Source organism: Pinus tabuliformis, chromosome 2_1 (genome assembly GCF_031772625.1).
Source record: "Pinus tabuliformis cultivar Carrire ecotype Pingquan chromosome 2_1, CPIR1, whole genome shotgun sequence".
Lineage (NCBI taxonomy): Eukaryota > Viridiplantae > Streptophyta > Pinopsida > Pinales > Pinaceae > Pinus > Pinus tabuliformis.
The window spans coordinates 155,391,494-155,400,379 of record NC_142299.1 but is presented as its reverse complement, the minus strand read 5'-3'; positions in this window follow the sequence as shown (position 1 = coordinate 155,400,379).

Genomic DNA, 8,886 nt, shown 5'->3' with positions numbered 1-8,886 from the left:
AAAAATGAACCCACCATCGGTAAATAACCATTGAGATTGAATTATTATCAACTTTTGAGCCTTGGTCATGTTCTTACCATCACCTCCTCTCTTTTAAGCTAATCATACGCCTCCATTTGATTGTTTACCCCTTTTGAGGAATAACTGCGACGAGTGATCCTATTAGCCACCTTTTTACACTACCATGATTGTAAAGTTCCAAACCTTACCTAGAACCAGCTGCTATCTGAAAACATCACTTGTTCCTCGAAAAACAAGTCTCCTTTAAGCTCTTTTCATCTAACTCGTCAAATATGAAAATATTTCCAAGCAATTGGCCTCTCTAGCTCGCTAAAGTGATTGGAAGTGATATCCCTCCTCTAGATTTTAATTGTTTTGGACTTAAGGGATTATTACAAAAAAGATCGAGCGTTTGTTTTGTTCGGCTTGTTAAAACTATTGAAAAGTCATCCCTTTCGCATTTTTTTATACTTTTTTGGACTTAAGGGATTATATTACGAAAAAGGAATATTGGAGTTTTATTTCCATCTCTTTTTAGACTCTCTAAAATTGAAAAGGACTGAGTTATCCTTGTCGTTAAACTCGTTAAAACAATAGTGACAAACTTGTCCATTCAGACAAGAGCAAGTTTCATTGTCGCTAGGCTCGTTAAAACATAGGGACGGGTTTGCCCAAAGGGAAAAATATAGAACAAGAATATTTTATCCTCCTCAAGCTTGAAAAAAATAAAGAGGTACTGATCAGAAATGGCTGGGGAAAATTGGGAAGAAAACTTGAAGAAACTTTATTGGTAGTAGGTCGCTATTAAACATGACACTTTCTCTCCATCACCATGATTGAGTCGGGTTGGGTTATTCCATTCACCGGTCATATTACCATCAGTCCACCATACCATCCAATTTTGGTGTTAATGCTACCAATCCATTTCAGTATCGCCGATATGTTCAAGAGAAGTCACTCAGAGAATTCACCTACCCAGCTTGTGTCTCATCCGCTGCAATACCTTCATGCTTCATTCTTTCATGACTGCCACCCTGAAACTTGTATCAACAGATCGTTTTCACCTCTACAAAATCATTTTCTCCGTTCCATGTCATAGATGTGGGATCCATTAATGCCCTCCTACGACGAGTCACTTCTTGTTGACATCAGCTCATTATCCAAGAAGCCGACCTAGGGACAACCCTTCCAGTACTTTGAAGCTTGCATGCCTCAATGGCAAGTTTCTCACTTCCGACAATAGGTTTACATTAATGGCCTTCGACCGAAAGACTTTGCGTGGTGTTCGACATCAACTCATGTATTCACACCACGTGAATTGTACTGCAGTACCTTGAGGGTCATCACCATCATCGATGACTCCTCTCGTACTTGTTTACATCTTACATCATTGGCTAGTAATCAAGTAGTGTCTTTCCATGTTCGACATCAGAACATCTATTCACAGGGATTGACTTGTACTTCAGGCGAAGATTGAATGAGTTTTGAAGACCCCGGATCTAGTTTCATCCATCCAGGCTGCGATATATTTAGGAGAATAAAGACATCAAATGTACATCATTGCTGCACAGATAATCATCCAAACTAAGGGATGATGGCTCTACCAGAATCATCAGTCTGCACACAGACGGTTGTTTGTCCTATGTACATGAAAATGAATTTATCAAAGCTGAGCATGGGAATGCCCGCCTCAGTTATATCATGAAAAATATTATGAAGATAATGTATTGTATTGTATCTTATTACAGGTCACCTTCCAGTTCGAAAAACCTCGGATCCTCATTATAAAGCAATTCACCCAACATCAAAAGGATTTACGACCTCATGCTTTAGGGGGCAACTGTTATAGGCATATTTAGGCACTGCAACTCCAATCATACATGTCCATAAACCAAGGGCTTCTAAGTCCCTAAAATTTTTGTTTCATACCCTAAAGGAGCAAGGTCAGCTGATTACATAATCTCCCAGAAGTTCTCCATGAAAAACTACTCAGAACTGGTCAAAGCAGGACCATACAAATTGCCCAGTGCTAAAGGTGCGATGCATCTCACCTGCCAAATGCAAAAAGTGCAATGCATAATGGAAATCCCTTCTATAGGGTGCGATGAGTGAGAGCAGACAAATGGCATAAGTAGTTTGCTAGGTGGAAACCCAGAGAATCTTATAGAAACTGCTCATTTGACACTTGCCTCTCTGAGTTCCCCCAGGGATGAGTAAGAGATCTAAAATCTCCAAGTGGAACCAAGAACTATCAGTGAAATAACACTAATCAAAATCCCAGAAGTTGACTCACTCTCCTGTAAACATCTATATATGGATCCCTCATCCAAGAGATCCAGAGGCTAGAATTTTGTAATTTGCAAAGAAGTGTTGTTGGTTTCTCTTTGAAGACATTGTTGGGTGATCTTTCTTTGTATGAGGTGAAGAGGGCTTTCATGCTGGGAGGATGGCGCTGGGTCAGACCAAGTGGTTGTAATTCTCTCTTCTACTACTTTTACTAATAAAGCTATTTGAGTTTTCCTCCATATTCTTATGTACCTTTGAATATTGTGTTGATATATGCATTTGTATGGTCAATATATATCTGATCCTATATTGTTTACGGTGAAGAATCTCTATGCTTTGATGGTATTATGCTGCTGTGAATCTACAGGTACTCTTTGATGTGGGACAAGTAAGGAAGTAGTGGAGAGATTTTGTCAAAGGGGAAAGGAAACAAGCAAGGAGCTAAGCGGAAGACTAAGGTTGGTACTCTCTGCTTCTTTCTCATCTCTCTCTCATAAAAGAAAAAAAGTGACTTTAATCTGTTTGTTTCTAAGATAGCTACTCGTCTTAGTGGGACTAGCAGCTCTGAATAGACACTAGATTTCTCGATAACACTACCCATGGTCCGCGAACCATGGGAATGTATAAATAGAGTAGGGCTCTAGGTTTAGAGGTCAGTTTTTTGGATATAGCTTTTGGCTAAGATCTGAAGTGTATGGGTTGGTAAAAGGAAGATTGCTCTAAGTCTGTAAGTCCGAGTCATGGTTGGTAGTAGAATAGGCTCTGCAGTTGTGTGCGTAGAGGCCTGGTAGAGTCGGCAACTCTATGTGTAGACCCCTGCAGATGAGTGCGCGGGGTGGAATTGGATTGTACTGAACTGGAGATTAATATAAGATAAGTGGTTCTGAAGTATTGTGTATCTGGTAGCAAATCTATATGATTGTTCTTATGTTATGATTTTATGCATGTCTTTAAGAATTATGGTTGCACGCATTGGTTATACCAATTGAATGCTTGATTAAGACTGCAAGAATTAGATCAGATCTATAATAACTACAATAATAATAAGAATCTAGGAAGTGCCCTGTCGCGGATCTACATAAAGGCCAGACAACTGCGCAGAGCAACGCGAGGGTGCAGATCGGTTCATGACCCCTCCAGACCTCATCAAGACATCCCAAGGGTGCGAAAACCTGGTTCTAGCACCCTCCCATACTACCTCGGGTGAGACTTTAGTCCGCACTCCGTAGATTATTACTGAAAGGGCCAGTAGTGCAGTATTTGTTTGGATAAAACTCTTTTGAACCTAGGTTAGGCCCCAATAAGCCAACAATTCACATTACTATTTTTCCTTGTGCCTTAGTTGAGCATCTTCATTGCCTCACCTATGGCGGGCCCTATTCTATCGACATCAGCAAGTCTATTCTAGAGGAACGACCTAGAGGGTAGTGTATCTTGGTTCCAACTTCCACTCTTGTTTGGTGCCTCAAATCAAGCAAAGGGATTCATCATTTCACTTTGACTTGACTATTTCATGTCCGTGATTCATACACTTGATGGTCGAGTGATGCATAAAATTGTACCAGTGATTCCCGAGTGTGTGTGAGATGTTTCATACCTCATGGGGGGGTGGCCCTTCAAGTAGCACCCCACATTCTCGGATGCCTTCCTATTTTGCTACAACTTCAGATTCATTTCTGTATATTTTATGGGTTTGGTTCCTACCACTTGCAGTGCTCATGACATGCATATCTCCTGCAAATGATCCATTGAGTTTTGCAGAGGCCCTTCCTATTCATCAGGGCTTATTTGGTTGTTTTACCCTCCCTCCCACCCTTTTTTTGAGGGAAGGGCCATTATATCTCATGTACTCAGATGTTATTGTATTTAGTCCTAGCTCATGTTTTTCCAGGTGCATTATGTATATGGGACACATTGTATTATTTTTTGGCTCATTTATGCCAGCATTTCATATACCATTCAGCATATATTTTATTGCTCAGTTTCGTGTTTCTAGGCGTATCATTGTTTTTGTACTAAGTTATCTCGGTGGGTATAGGTATACCTCCCCCCGTCTCACTGGGATCTGGTACCACAACATAAAAGGTGACTTGCATTGATCTCGCACCCTCTGTCACTGTCCTCTTTTGCTTCAGATCCATTAGTCTCTTTCTCTCTCTCTCTGACTCCACTTCGTTGTCTAGTGATTTTGTCCTTACAATGTACTTCAGTCATATGTTTTTCTCCTAACCCTCGTACGTTCGGGGGCAATCTATTATCATAAAAAATTGATCATCTAGTCTTAATTTACTAGATGGATCGAAGTACACCATGTAAGGCCAATTTTACCATAGTAAAATTGCTTTCACTGTGAGAAATTACTTAATAAACTACATTTGTTAAGTCATTATAATTAAACCCATGAAGAATAATGAAATAAATCACTATTATTTAATTATCTTCTAGGAATAATTGATTAAACCATTGTTCAATTAATATTCCTTGTCACATTTGACCCAATTATGAGAAATAAATAGATAAATGATTAATTATCTTATTTTTCTCTAGGAGTAATTAATTAATCACTAATTAGTTATTATTCCTTGTCAAGTTTGACTAAATCCCCTAGGAATACTTAAATAAACCATTATTTGTTTATTATTCCTTAACCATATTTCTTGAGATGATAAATAAAACATTTACTTATTTATTATTTCTAAATAAAAGTTTAAATATTTTTTCCCTGCAAAACAAATATAATAAAATATTCCAAATGGTTAATTCTAGAATGGGGTTAGTATATTTTATTATTTCTCATTATTCAATAATAACCAAATATTTGGTTATAAATAGAAGAGTTTTACATTCATTCTTCAGTTTTGATTATTTTCATTGTTGCACTCACTATTGTAGCTCTAATTATTATCATTGTCGCACACCATCTTCTCTTTCTTTTGAGTTCTCATAGAGCTCAAACATTTTGTTTGTTGGGTTTTACACATTATATAGGAGAGAGAATCAAGACATTGAGGATAGCCAAGAACCCATCCCATAGAGGGGAACTAGTAACATTATTTGTTCCCTTCACATGTGTTGCTTAATAAAATATGTTCTTTATATATCTAGTTTTCATTGGATTATTGGAGTTATTTGTGCTTATTTTACTATTCCATTTTTTTGTTTAACTATGTCTATTTCATAGATCAGGGCTTTGGCAAGTTTTGTTTATATCATTTTCTGCAGATCTACACTATTTAACAACCATTTTTATTGTTAGGGTTGTTTTTCATCCACAACTTAAAGTAGTTTCTTTTCGTACACATTCAAGAATAATTCTACATAACACAGGTGGGTCACAGGGGGGGAGTAGACCTCACTATACATTGTGTCAGATGCAGTAGGTGGGAGGTAGCCCCCTTGCACAAGGTCCGGGGAAGCACCCCAGGATTTTTTTTTTTGGACCCTATATTAGGTGGGCGGACCTACCTATGGTTTTGTGCATGGATTTCACACATGGTTTTAGGCATGATGGTTTTATGTCCATGATATTTTGTAGATATCATCAATGGAACTACAATTATGTTCTAATCGAGGGTTAATGGATTGGGATTTATGGACGCTTCAACATGTATATATGTATTGTAACATTGAACAGAATATAATGAAAAATCAATTTGGTAGTCCCAGTTTTGGGATCCAATGGTGTTTCTGGGAAAACTAATGTCGATTCGAACTACTAGTCCCACTAAGATGGGTAGCTATCTTAGAAACAAACAATCAAAGAAATTCGAGATCTCCTTTAGGTGTAATAGATAAGAGGGAAGAAAAGAGGACCAACCTGGATCTTCCGCTTTGATCCTTACTTGATTTCTCTTTCCCTTGATAGAATTTGCTACTCCTTTCCTACTTGTCTCGCTTTAAAGAGTACCTATAGAGTCAAAGTAACAGAAAACCATCAAAGCATCTCTATTTAAAACATCATAAACAATGTAGAATTAGAAACACATTGACCATACAATTGAGTTCATAAACAAGAAGATTCACAAATACACAATTATATGGAGGAAAACTCAAAGAACTTTATTAACAGTATAAGAGAGGATTACAACCCAGCTGTCTGATCTAGCATCATCCTCCCAGCATAGAAGCCCTCTTCACCTCATGAAAAGCAAGATCACCTAACAATACAATGTCTCTTCTCACAGATAAACAAACAGCACTTCCTTACAAATTCCAAAATTCCAGCCCCCAGATCTCTCAGATGAGGGATCCATTTATAGATGTCTTGCAAGGGTGTGAGTTAGCTCTGGGTTTTTGATTAGTGTCATTCCACTGATAGTTATTGGTTCCACTTGGAGATTTCATTGATCTCTTACTCATCCCTGGGCAAATTCAGAGAGGCAAGTGTCGTGGGAGAAGTTTCTGGAAGATTCCATGAGCTTCCACTTAGCAAACTGTCTTTTCCATTTGTCTATTCTTGCTCATCACACCCTACAGAAGGCCATTTCAGTATGCATCACACCTGGCTAGTGTGGCAGCTAGTATGCATCGCACCTTGACCATGGAGTAGTCAGTATGGTCCAAGTTTGGCCAGTTTTGAGTGGTTTTTTAGGTGGAACTTCTGGGAAATGATGTAATCAGTTGACCATGATCCTTTAGGGTATGAAACAACACTTTTAGGGACTAAAGAGCCCTTGGTTTATGGACATATGAGTTTGGGGTTGTAGTGCCCAAATATGTCTATAACAGTTGCCCCCTAAAGCATGAGGTTGTAAATCTTCTGATGTCAAGTGAAATGCTTTATCATGAGGATCCAAGGTATTTGAACTGGAAGGTGAACTATATAAGATACAATACAATACATCATCATCATTTTATTTTCATGATCTAGTTGAGGTGGGCATTCCGATGCTCAGCTTCATAAATTCATTTTCATGTACATAGAACAGAGTGATTCTTCATATGAAGAGTCATCTTCTTTTGCTTAGATGACTATCTGTGTAGATTCTGTGCACATTTGATGTCTGTATGTTCCTAAATATATTGCAGCCCAGATGGATGAAACTAGATCTAGGGTCTTAAAACGCGTTCAATCTTTTCCTGATGTACAAGTCGATCCATGTGAAAAGATGTTCTGAAGTCAAACATGGAAAGACATCGCATGATTACCAGCCAATAATGTAAGCTGTTAACAGGCGTGAGAGGAATCACTGATAATGATAATGACCCTCAAGGTACTACAGTACAATTCACATGGTGTGAATATTTGAGCCGATGTCAAACACCATGCAAAATCTTTCGGTCAAAGTTCATTGATGTAAACCTGCCGCCGGAAGTGAGAAACTTTCCATTAAGGCATGCAAGCTTCAAAGTACTGAAAGGGTTGTTTCTACATCAACTTCTTGGATAATGAGATGATGTCGAAAAGAAGTGACCTATCATAGGAGGGCCTTGATGTATCCCACATCTACGACACAAAACGAAGCAAATGATTTTTCGGGAGGTGAAAAACGATTTGATGATATAAGGTTCAGGAATGGCGGTCGTGAAAAATGAAGGGTGAAGGTATTGCAGTGGATGAGGCGTTAGCTAGATGGTAAATTCTCTGAATGACTTCTCTTGAACATGTCGGCGACATTGATATGGATTGGTAGCATTAACCCCATGGATGGTACAGAAGGCCAATGGTGATATGATGAGTGGAATAACCCAACCCGACTCAGTCATGGTGATGGAGTGAAAGTGACATGTTCAAGAGCAACCTGCTACCAATAAAATTCTTCAAGTTTTATTCCCTTTTTCCCAGTCATTACTGACGAGTACCTCTTTATTTTTGTCAATCTTGAGGAGGATAACATATGCTTCGTCTATAATTTTCCCTTCGGGAAAACCTATTGGTATGTTTTAACGAGCCTAGCGTCAGTGAGGCTCATTCTTGTCTAGGTGGACAAGTTTTTCGCTATTGTTTTAATGAGTTTAACGACAAATATAACTCGGTCCTTTTCATGTTTAGAGAGTTTGAAAAGGGATGAAAAGGAAACTTCAATGGTTCTTTTTCATAGCATAATCCCTTAAGTTTGAAAAAGCATAAAATAATATGAAAGGGATGACTTTTCGATTGCTTTAACGAGCTGAAAAAGACAAGTGCTCGATATTTTTGTTTGATAATCCCTTAGGTCCAAAAAAATTAAAATGTATAGGAGGGATGGAGTTTCCTTTTACTTTAACGAGCTGGAAAGGCCAATGGCTCGACAATCTTTTTATATTTAATGAGTCTAAAAGGAGTTTAAAAGTGACTCGTTTTTTGAGGAACGAGTAGTATTTTCGGGTAGCAGTTGGTTCCAGGTAAGTTTGGAACTTCTCAAAACATGGCAGTGTGAGGAGGGTGGCAATCTAAATCACTCGTCGTAGCTGTTCCTCAAAAGGGTAAATGATCAAGTGGAAGCATATGATCGGCCAAATGAATGGAGGTGATGGTAGGAACACAATCAAGGTTCAAAAAAGGCTGATAGCAAGGCAATCACAAAGGTTATTTACCAAAGGTGGATTCATTTTTTAATGAGCTTGAACCAGGAGAAACTATGCTCATAGGCGGGTTTATTTTTTAACGAGCTTGAACCT